The sequence below is a fragment of the Phyllobates terribilis genome, unplaced genomic scaffold (genome assembly GCF_046119375.1).
Source record: "Phyllobates terribilis strain yellow unplaced genomic scaffold, ASM4611937v1 Scaffold_4__5_contigs__length_816908805, whole genome shotgun sequence".
Classification (NCBI taxonomy): domain Eukaryota; kingdom Metazoa; phylum Chordata; class Amphibia; order Anura; family Dendrobatidae; genus Phyllobates; species Phyllobates terribilis.
Genome location: NW_027362764.1, coordinates 219,637,171 through 219,649,261, shown reverse-complemented (window position 1 = coordinate 219,649,261; position 12,091 = coordinate 219,637,171). Strand labels below are relative to the sequence as shown.

General features: G+C 40.0%; 1 protein-coding gene across 2 annotated transcripts in view; it reads left to right on the top strand.

Annotated features, from left to right (window-relative positions):
- CPNE4 (copine 4) overlaps window positions 1–12,091 on the top strand; it is a 915,330-nt gene that overhangs the window by 212,664 nt on the left and 690,575 nt on the right. The window lies entirely within an intron of this gene.

Genomic DNA, 12,091 nt, shown 5'->3' with positions numbered 1-12,091 from the left:
AAGGAAGGTGCTGTGGTCAGATTAGACCAAAATGTAACTTTTTGGCCACTAAGGTAAACACTAGGTCTATCAGCAAACTAACACAACTTATTACCCTAAGAACACCATCCCCACAGTGAAACATGATGGTGGCAGCCATCAAAGCCCAGACAATAATACAATTGAGAATCTGTAGCCAGACTTGAAGATTGTTGTTCACCAGAAGAAACCATCTAACTTGAAGGAGCTGGAGCAGTTTTGCATTGAAGAATGGGCAAAAATTCCAGTGACAAGATGTTAAAAGCTCATAGAGCATCTAATTGCTGCAAAAGGATGATCTACAAAGCACTGACTTTAGGGGGGTGAATAGTTATGCGCACTGACGTTTTGAGTTATTTTGTCCTATTTATTGTTTGCTTCACAATAAAAAGAAAACCAAATGTTCACAGTTGTAGGCATGTTCTTTACATGAACTGATGCAAACCCTCAAAAAACCTGAAATTTCAGCTTGTGAGGTAGCAAAACACGAAAAATGCCAAGGGGGTGAATACTTTCGCAAACCACTGTATATGGCTATGCAGGGAATTTAGAGCTCTTTAACAGCAGTTTGGGTTTATTTAGGTAAAAAAATGCTATTCAGTGATTGCATTCAATTAAAGTCCAGCAAAGTGATAAATCTAAACAAACCGGAAAATGAATTCAGTAAAACTGTATTCATTTTTTAATCGTCGCTTCTGGAATACAATGCTTTAGAATGCTATACTATTCAGACAAGTTGTAAATTATTCAAATAATCCGCTGCCTATGGGCCAATCAATATTTTATAAAATAGCTAATCCATGGTTAAGCAGTGAAAGCGGCGTTTACTTTGAAGAATGTTACAAATGATTCCCATTTCTCTCAGTAAAGATTTCACTTGGAATGATTTGTATCTTCCCTATGTCCCTACATTATCATTCTTTTTGCAGTGAAGATACCTGTCACATTTAATCAACCTCCTTACAGAAATATTTTCATGTCTTTTGTCTTGTGCTTTATTGTATCTTCCTCATTCTTCGAAACAAAAATGGTCCGCACTGGAAATCTAGATTGCTCATCATTTTGTCACCAAGAGCTTCCACAATCTGTTTAATTGACAGAATATCATTAAAAACACACACACACATTTCTCATCCTGAAGCATTATTGTAACTCGCTAGAATTTAATGAAAATTCTCATCACTTGCTTCTCAGCCCTCTCTTTTGTCAAGTATCAAACACGCAGTACATGTCCAGGAGTGATGGGTCTTTGAGGAAATATTCTGTTATCTGTCATGGTTTCTGCATACTCTGCAAGAATAAAAGGAAACCTTATTATTGTGTGGAAAAAGTGGGATTCCCAGAGCCTTGTAGTAGATTTCATCCAAAATGAAAAGCCAACGCAGCTGGGAATCTGGAGTAAAGATTTTTTTTTATGTGTGTCGGCTTCAGAACTAAAGCAGCCATGTGAAATATAGGAACCTGCCATTGTTAAATAAAATTACTTACACCTTACAGAACTGGGCAAAAGGAAATTGGATAGAAACGAGGCATGGCTCATCTTAACTAGACCATTTCCTCAAGATCATTTTGCGAATTGTAGAGTCAATCCGTACAGGGTTTATCTTCCTTTTCAAGCTGTTTTCGATGTATTAGCATCAATTACTGCAGTTAATTATATACATCATTCAATAACCAGCAGCTTTCAGTCGTTTTATTTTTATAAGATAGAATGACATATGGAAGTGATTGGAGGAAATTAGCTGATTGATGTTACTGTCAATGCTGGGAAATGTTTAAAATAGATTGAATTTGCTTAAAAAAGAACTTGTCAACTCTCCTGACAGGTCTAGTTTAATAAATAATTGTATTCACCATAATACAACGATCCTGGAACATCGTTTCTTAGAGCTCTGCTTGTACTTTTCCTTTAAGAGTCCAAGAAATTTAGGAATTCATTGACAACTGGGTGTTACCAGCTGAGGGTGTGTCTTTACACATTCTGAGACTGTCTATTCAGTGCTAACAGTGCTAAGAGAAATAAAAGTTGAATGGCACAATGTAGAGTTATAAGAAAAGATTCTCAAGAGCAGTTCTTTCATGCATTTACTAAAACAGACATATTTAGAGAGCAGACAAGTCCTTTATTTATCCATTCTGGTTTGCTTGACACCCTATTCTATATGAAGACCTACAATATACAAAAAGTAACTATACTTCCCCTTTAAAGGGAACCTGTGGAAAGGCAACTCTTATAAACCATGCCATCAGATTTAAGATCATAAGAATGAGAATCCTGCAACCTTAGACGTGCCCCTGCATACCTCAGAAAAAGTGTCAGGGGCACATCTAAGGATATAAAGGGGTTTCAGGATCCTCATTCTTATCATCTTAAAGGTGATGGGCCTGGTTTATAAGCGACAAAATTGGTGACAGGTTCCCTTTAAAGGGGTTGTCCTCTTTCTAATACTATCGCTCCAAAAGTTCAAAGAGGCAAAAAAACGGAACTGTTTCTCACCCTGTCATGGTTAAGGGGATTCTGTTAGTAGAATAAATCCTTGTAAGCTGTCAATATGGGCATGTAGAACATAGGAAGCTGAATTAGGTGGTGCCTTGATATTTGTGATTCGATGTCTTATTCCAAAGAAATCCACATTTTTCTTATATGTAAATGAGCTGTTCAGGACTATGGGCCGGACACTGATTTGCATGATAATCTGCCTCCAGAGATTATTTTAAATAAAAGGTGGCGTTACCAGTGTGAGACAAGTAACAGACACAGAGCAGCAGAACTGAACTTTGTCTCATAACAAACACATTTGCAGCAGCTTTCACAGCTCTACTGTATTGCAGTAATAGCTGCCTATGAGATGGCAGCTGAAGCTGAGAGGAACCTGCAGATGTGTCAGGTATAATCACACCCAGCTCTGCAGTGAGATCAGGGGAGCAGAGAGCGGCCATCACATATCACTATGGTCACTCCCTGTCATGTAAAATAATCTCTGGAGGCAGATTCTCATGCAGATTGGTGTCCGTCCCATAGCCCTGAACATCTCATTTACATATATATGAAAAACGTGGATTTCTATGGAATAAGATAGCAGATCGTAGAAATCAATGTATCATATTATTCAGCTTCCTATGACATGTATCCCCATGTAGATGGCTTAAGAGGGTTAATCCTACTGACAGATTTCATTTAAGCACTGCTTCTCGATGCTGCTCTGGTTCTTGTAATTGGCAAATTAACTATTTTTTTTCTTTCTGTTGTCCATACAACTCCAATATATACCCTTGGACTGCAGAGATTGTCATCCCTTATCAGTCCCTGCCCAAATCTAATTTCACTATAACTTGCCCCAAGCACAATGCATTGAACTCTCTGATATTGCCAGATACTGAGCAGTCCAAAGGAATTTAGAGGATATATTTCTTCTGAGAAAAGCACAGTAAAAAGCATTATAAGAATCTGAAATTCTAAGATTTTTCTTAAATATGTGTCATTAGAGAATCACATGATTTTCCTCACGCAGGATACAGGTTTTCCTCCACATGAGTGATCTGGTGAGATTCACTTCTTTGAGAAATAACAACTGCAATTCTATACATCATCTCAATGATAAATGGTTCCTATACTCTGATTTGGTCAGGATTCAGAGTGAACAGACTATTTCACCTGCTTTGCTATTATTTTGTGGTTGCATAGTATGTAATAGGATAATTTATTTGCCTTTCTCTCATATTTTCATCAAAAGCTAGCAAACATGGTAAATTACTTCACCAGTGCATCCCAATTTGCAACGAATCAGCGCAATGCAAATCAGGCAACATTTTTCCCTCACTTTCACCGCCAGGAGCCTGAACTTTGCTTCACACGCAATATTGTTATACATCAGTCATGTAATAAGATGTCTCTATGTACTATGCAGACCAAGTAAAAGAGTGTGCTGCTGCTTCTAAATGGTTACTCTATAAAAGGAGGACACAGCTGATTGTAAAGGGTAAATTTGTATAAATAGGACAAATTTGCTTCTAAAGGGTTAATCTGCAAAGAGAAGATATGGCTGGTTGAAAAATTTTAAAGAGTTAGTCCTTCTCCCCTCATTTCCACATAAGAATGGGACACGCACATGAAGCCTGCTCATTATGCATGTGTTCCATCAGGTATCAATAGACTTTACATCATCTGCCACACTCACCTTTCAATGCAGAACAGGACTAGTCCCCTTTATTCTGCAAAAAGAGGATATTGGCTGCTTCTACTGGACTTATCAGTTGTGACAGGTACTACTTCTGGCATTTCTACTAGCCTCCTTCTCCTGCTGTTCCATAATATACAAGAATCAATCAATAGTGTAGGGAGTACAATGGGGAGAGAAAGGTTGAACTTGATGGATGTAGGACTCTATTCAACATACGTTACTATCCTACTATGTTTCTATCATGCATTACTTAATATACCACTACATCTAGTATGAAGTAAAACAGCAGCACGGATCTCTCTGTGTTTATTTGCTACTCACAGTGGTATATCCCATCTCAGAGGCAGGAAGCCTTACACAGCTGTTAAGATAGTGAGATGTGACATGCAGAAGTAGTGCTGTTGCACAGTGTGACAGTCACAAGTAGTCCTGTTGCTTTAAAAGCATTCAGCAACTATTAGAAATAACACAAGCACATGAGACAGGAAGTGTTGTGCTCCAGAAGCATCCAGCAACTAGATGGGTTAACAGTCACAGAAGACAGGAAGGGTTTTAGCAGAGCCCCAGTGGGATTGTGGGGAAGTTGTTTACTGTCTGGCTGGAACTGAAGAGAAAGGTGGTGTGTGTGTTCTGCTAGTGAATAGGATTCAAGTGCAGAGTATTGTCAAGGAGAAAGATAAGGACTGTAAGAAATGGTGTCACAGGGATCATCTCCCTAAGCAAACCCCCCCCCCCCCTCCTCCATCTCACTGTGCTGTAAAGAATGCTGTGTTCATTAATGTGCCTTTGCATTAGAACTGTGCTGTCCTTTACTAATGGAAGACTGTGAATTGCTGTGCTGCTAAGGAAACTGTACTGTTTGTCACTGGAGCCTGTTGCTCATAAGATCATAAGATTTAACTTGCTCTGGCTGTGCGGTTTCTTATTAAATGCTACTGTTCTACCATTTATCAGAACTCTTGTCAAGTGTGTCTGGTCAGCAAGTGAAACAACCTATGTGTCTGTGCCTGAGGGTCAATACCCCTGTGTGCCTGAGAGAAGCTGCAGTCCATGGTCTATGGTCGCCCTGAGTAATGGTTCCCCCAGGATTCCAAAGAATTGATGTAACCTGTCTTGCCTCTATCTCAACCTAGTAGCGTGTGTGTAACAGAGACGGTGAAGAACCAGAGTTTCAGCCTGACTTCAATCTCCCTATCTTAAAGGGCCAGAGCTTTCATTACTTAATTAGAGAGGATTTTTTTATTTTGACTAATTTTAAACATTTCAGAAAGTGTTATATTTTAGTCCTTTTATCTCATGTAGTTTCATAAGCCCATCATTTTAACTATCTGCAAAGCACAATGTCCTTATGTTGTAAACTTTTAAATAAAAATTGTTTGCATAATTATATTCTATTCCTGTATTGTCATGTTGTATGTTAATGTATATTACATGCAGCTCCACTAACAGACCTAAATGTGAAGATTTGCTCTGTGTTCGTTAATGTGGGAATGTGAGAAGTTGCCTGAGCTGTGACAGACTCATAACTTAACACCTTTCACATTTTTGCAAATTCTTTAGATTTATATTTAGATCAAGCAGATAACCTAATACAGAAGTGAGGAATAGAATAAATTAATTGTACATAATTTTAATGACTTTACACAAGGCCTAATATTTTCATTTAATGCTTTCTATTGATGCCAACTAAGCCCTCTTCTCCATTATTGTGCAATGCAATGCCTCTTCACCATAAAAAAGCGTTGGGACTGCTGGTGGCATGTCATTATTGTATGGCACTAACAATTCTGCAGTTAGTTAGGAGCTACACTAGTCTCCAGATAAGCATGTAGTCAAAGAAAAGCCAAACTTCTGTGACAGATACATTCAGAAATATATTGGGACTGGTGCCTAAAAAGTACGGTACATGCTTTTTCCTAAAGATAGTTTCCAGGACATTTACACTGTTAAGACCACCCTTCAGTCAATACTATGATGAGGCTGTAGTTCTGCAAGCATTGCGCATCCTGTATTGTTTAGACAGGTAAAGTATGTTTTCTGTACTAATAGTACAGCTTGTCACATTTACCGCATTTTGTAGATTATAAAACGTTATAATCCGTTTTAATGATAGCTTACCAGGAAGGTTGACGGTGGTAGAGCAGGGTCACAGAAGATGGGGTTGCTACTTCAGGAGGCCAGCGGCGGCAGGAGTGGGGCAATGCTGTCGTACTTGGGTGCTCATTAAATTTCGCTGCCGGCGATCTCAATCTGTCTATGCACCACCTCCAGCGGTTATTTTCCTGAGGCCCACCACAGGGTACTGAATGGCAAAGTTGACTCCACTCACTGGCGCCGACATCTAATGAGCGCCCAGGCACCGCAGCATTGCCCTGCTCCTGCCGCCACCAGCCTCCTGAAGCAGTGACCCTGCCTCCTGGGACCCCGTTGGACCGCCACTGCCCCCCCCCCCCCAGTAAGTGCACTTCGGATTATAAGATGCACCCCCATTTTCCTCCCAAATTTGGAGGAAAAAGTACATCTTATAATCTGAAAAATATGGTACTTGAATGGAACTGAATGGGACAAGCTGCAATACCAAGAACAACTTGCTATATGAATAATATGCTTGTATAAACAATGAACAGCAAATTTCCATTTTAACCCCTTCACCCCAGCCTGTTTTCACCTTCTAACCAGGCCAATTTTTTCAATTCAGACCATTGTCACTTTATGAAGTCACAACTCTGGAACGCTTCAAGGTATCACAATATTTATGAGACTGTTTTTTCATTACATTTTGTACTTCATATTAGTAGTAAATTTAAGCCGATATAATTTGCTTTTACTTGCGAAAAATAAAAAAAAAAAGTGAAAATTTAGCAATTTTCAATCTTTGAATTTTTATGTTTTGAAATCAGATAGTTGTACCACACAAAATAGATAATAAATAACATTTACCACATGTCTACTTCTCATCAGCATAATTTTTAAACATTTTTTTGTTAGTTAAAGTTAAAAGAGTTAAAAGTTTTTCAGCAAATTCTCATTTTTCCAACAAAATTTACAAAACCAATATTTTTAGAGAGCACATCATTTTGAAATGACTCTGAGGGCCCTATGTGACAGAAAATACCCAAAAGTGACACCATTTAAAAAATTACACCCCTCAAAGTGCTCAAAACCACATTTAAGAAGATTATTAACCCTTTAGTGACTTCATGAGAATTAAAGCTATGTGGAAGGAAAAAAATGAAAATTTTAATTTTTCCCACCAAAATATTGATTTAGCCTCAAATTTAGCATTTTTCAAAGTGTGACAGAAGATAATGGACCATAAAATTTGTTGTGCAGTTTCTCCTGAGTACGCCGATACCCTATATGTAGTGAAAAACTACTGTTTGGGAACACGGCATGGTTTGGAAGGGAAGGAGCGCCATTTGACTTTTGGAGAGCAAAATTGGTTGGAATAGATAGCGCATGCCATGTTGCGTTTGCAGTGCCCCTGATGTGCCTAAACTTTGGAATCCTCCAATAAGTAACCCCATTTTGGAAAGTACACCCCTCAAAAAAATTATCTAGATGTGTGGTGAGCAGCTTGAACTCACAGGTGCTTTGGAGAATTTTATAACGTTGAGCTGTGAAAATTAAAAAATATATTTTTCCCACAAAAATGTTGCTTCAGCCCCAGATTTTTTATTTTCACAATGGTAACAGGAGAAAATGGACCCCAAAATATGTTTTGCTATTTCTCCTAAGTACGATACCCTATATGTGGTGGAAAACTACTGTCTCAAAAGGGAATAAGTGGCAATTAAATTTTAGAGTGCACTTTTGTCTGGAATAGATTGCGGATGCCATGTCACAGTTGAAGAATACCTGACATGTTAAAACATGCCTATTTGTGAGGAATGATAAGTAAATAGAGTAGGGTCTGAATTTATTTAGGGGGATTCTGACTTTGGCTTGGGGCCCCATGATTTTTATGGATGCTCCTACCCCAACTTGATTGCTTATTTAGCCCAACCTTCCTCCCCTTCAATGGCAGCCCTGAATAAAGATTCTTGTTAATTCTTATTAATAAGGACAAAATAAATATGATATGGAAAAACATGCTATTAATAATCATAATCCTACACAGGGTTTTCTTTCAAGATCAGTAGTATTTTGTTGTTCTACTTATATACACTTTTATGCTAAACTTGGCATAACAAAACCAGAAGAGAATACATACTTAGTAAGAATTTAACAATAATAGGTTAAAACTGCCCCTTCCCCCATACTCCTACATGCAGGCCCTAATAAGCACTGTTTTAAAATGTTCATGATTTTTAAGACTCAAAGTTGTTTCTATTTCAGGAACATCCATTGTTGTAAGCTCCAGGTGAGAAATGACCTTCAGCTAACGTTCGCTTCCAACTTATGCTATGTTTTTTATTATACAGTATATACTGTTACAGAAACCATTGCTGCCTTAACTGAGCAGAGTTTGGAAACATCAAGCCAGGAATGCCTGATTACTGGTTGTATATTGGTTGAAACATCACCGAATAATTCAATTATGCCCCATGATAATTAATAAACTGGTCTCTTTTCCAATGATAATGTTTACAGTACATACGTAACTATATCTGTAAGAAAGAATGAACTTATTAATGTCCTAACACATTAGTAAACAGTCCGAAAATACTGTATATAGACGGGGAAAGTGTTTTCTTATTTTTGATTTTTTAGTCTTTACTTTCTGACCTGTACTTATAATGTCACTCCTGGAAAAATACTAGTTGCTATGAACTACCGTATATTCCGGCGTATAAGACGACTTTTGAAGACTGAAAAATCTTCTGTCTAGTCTGGGGTCGTCTTATACGCCGGTAATGCTTTTGAACTTTCAGAAATTGACATGCGGGGATACTCTGGGGGTGTTAATAAGCTGCCGTGGCGGTATCCCTGCCATGTCGGAGTTAATATAAGGTGGAGGGAGTTAAAATACGGCGGCGGTAGGTCCAGACAGTCAGCGCTTCTGTGCTGAAACTGACACATCGCTGCGCATTCCCAGCTCCGGACACAGCGCAGGGCTTCTGTGCCGACAGCTTTCACTTGTCACAGAAGCGCTGCGCTGTGTCCGGAGCAGGGAAGTTCGCATCGCTTCTGTGACAATATATGAAAAGCCGGCAATTCAGCAGCGGCATAAGCCGGCACCCGACAATTTATAACAGAAAGAATAGAGCTTCACACATAGATTAGATAGATAGAAACATGTCAGTCACATATATATGAAGTACAGTGACAGTGTTGCTTACTGTACTTGTCATTTAGTGTAAAGGATTTATTAAAACAAATATTAGTGTTTTCATGCACCGTCTCTTTAAAAAAGCCGGCCGGCAATTCAGCATCTGTACCCGACAATTTATAACAGAAAGATAGAGCATCACACATAGATTAGATAGATAGAAACATGTCAGTCACATATATAATAAGTACAGTGACAGTGCTGGTTACTGTACTTGTCATCTAGTGTTAAAATAACGGATTTATTTAAAAAAAAATTGGCGTGGGGTTCCCCTTAATTTTAGTCTCTAGCGGAGGTTAAGCAGACAGCTGGGGCAGATGTTTGAAGCCTGGGAAGGGGGTAATACCCACGGAGCTTCCCAGGCTACTAATATCAGCCCCCAGCTGAATACTTAGCCTTTACTAGCTATTAAAATGGGGGACCCCCCAAAAAAAATGACGTGGGGTCCCCCCTAATTTAATAGCTAGCAAAGGCTAGGCAGACAGCTGGGGGCTGATATTAATAGCCCAGGAAGGGAGCCATGAATATTGGCCCCCTCCCAGGCTAGAAACACCAGCCGTCAGCTGCCCCAGAAATGGCGCATTCATAGGATGCGCCAATTCTGGCACTTAGCCTCGCTCTTCCACGCTGCCCTGGTGCGGTGGCAGGGGGTAATAGGGCTGGGGTTGATGTCAGCTTATAATGCCAGCTGACATCAAGCCCAGGTTAGTAATGGAGAGGCGTCTATAAGACACCCCTATTACTAACCCCATAGTCAAAGTTAAAAAAAACACAAACACCCAGAATAAAGTCCTTTAATTGAAATAAACACACAATTCTTTATTGTTCTAAATTAAACCATACTTACCATCACGCCCATTCCAGCTGAAGCCAACGATCTCCTGCAATAAAAGTAAAATAATAAAGCAACCTCATCCTTACCTTTCCATGGCTCCCACGACAGCTTCAGCTCTGCTACATTCACATGACAGGCTGGACCGCAGCAGAACGCTGCCATCCAGCCTCTCATCCCGCAGACACTGAGAAGCGCAGGCATGCTTGCACTCCTCAGTGTCTGGCTGTGACGGCATCCAGATGAGCCGACAATGAACTCAGCTCACCTCCTGGACGTCCGTCACTGACAGCGTGGGAAACTTCTACTGCGCATGCGGGGAGCAGGAGAATTTTCCCACGCTGTCAGTGACGTGCATGAGGTGAGCCGAGTTCATTGGACATGATCTCGGCTCATCTGGATGCCGTCACAGTCAGACACTGAGGAGCACAAGCATGCCTGCGCTTCTCAGTGTCTGCCGCATGGCAAGCTGAACGGCAGCGTTCTGCTGCGGTCCAGCCTGTCATGTGAATGTAGCAGAGCTGAAGCTGTCCTGGGAACCATGGAAAGGTAAGGATGAGGTTGCTTTATTATTTTACTTTTATTGCAGGAGATCGTTGGCTTCAGCTGGAATGGGTGTGATGGTAAGTATGGTTTAATTTAGAACATTAAAAAATTGTGTCTTTATTTCAATTAAAGGACTTTATTCTGGGTGTTGTGTTTTTTTTAATTACTTTACTAGAAATTCATGGCGGTCATGTCTAATATTGGCGTGACCCCATGAATTTCGGGCTTAGGGCCAGCTGATAATGCCAAGCTGGCCTTAACCCCTTTATTACCCAGTGAGCCACCGCACCAGGGCCCTGGATGAGTTGGGTACAGCGCCAGAAGATGGCGCTTCTATGAACGCGCCATTTTCCGGGGTGGCTGCGGACTGCAATTTGCAGCGGGGGTGGCCCAGAAAGCTTGGGCCTCCCTGCGCTGCGGATTCCAGCCCCCAGCTGCCTAGTTGTACCTGGCTGGACACAAAAATAGGGCGAAGCCCCACGTCTTTTTTTTTTTAATTATTTCATGAAATAATTAAGAAAAAAAGGGCTTCCCTACATTGTTGTGTCCGGCCAGGTACAAATAGGCAGCTGGTGGTTGGGTGCAGCCCGTTCCTGCCTGCTGTACCTGGCTGGACACAAAAATATGGCGAAGCCCACGTCAACATTTTTGGGAAAAATTAATTACAAAATTAATAATAATTTAGGGACTGCATCTTTATTAACCCCTCAATTGTCATTTAGTGTTAAAATAAAGGATTTTTTAAAAAGAAAATTGGCGTGGGATCCACCATCATTATAGTCTCTAGCGGAGGTTAAGCAGACGGCTGGGGCAGATGTTTGAAGTCTGGGAAGGGGGTAATACCCACGGAGCTTCCCAGGCTACTAATATCAGCCCCCAGCTGAATACCTAGCCTTTACTAGCTATTAGAATGGGGGACCCCCCCAAAAAATGACGTGGGGTCCCCCCTATTTTAATATGTTTATGAGTGACAGTTTTCCTGCTATATACCTGCATGTCATAAGAATTTAAATTAAAAAAAGGACCATGTTAAATTCAAATCTGTTTTTTTTAAATTTTTACCGGTGATTGGTATGCATTGGAAAAGGGGTAGTCTTATACGGTGAATATATCCTAAACTCTATATTTTAACAGGAAAGTAGGGGGGTCGTCTTATACACCAGGTCGTCTTATACGCCGGAATATACGGTATGTTATGTTTTTTGCTATGGTTTTCATACAACCTCCATTTATGGAAACAAT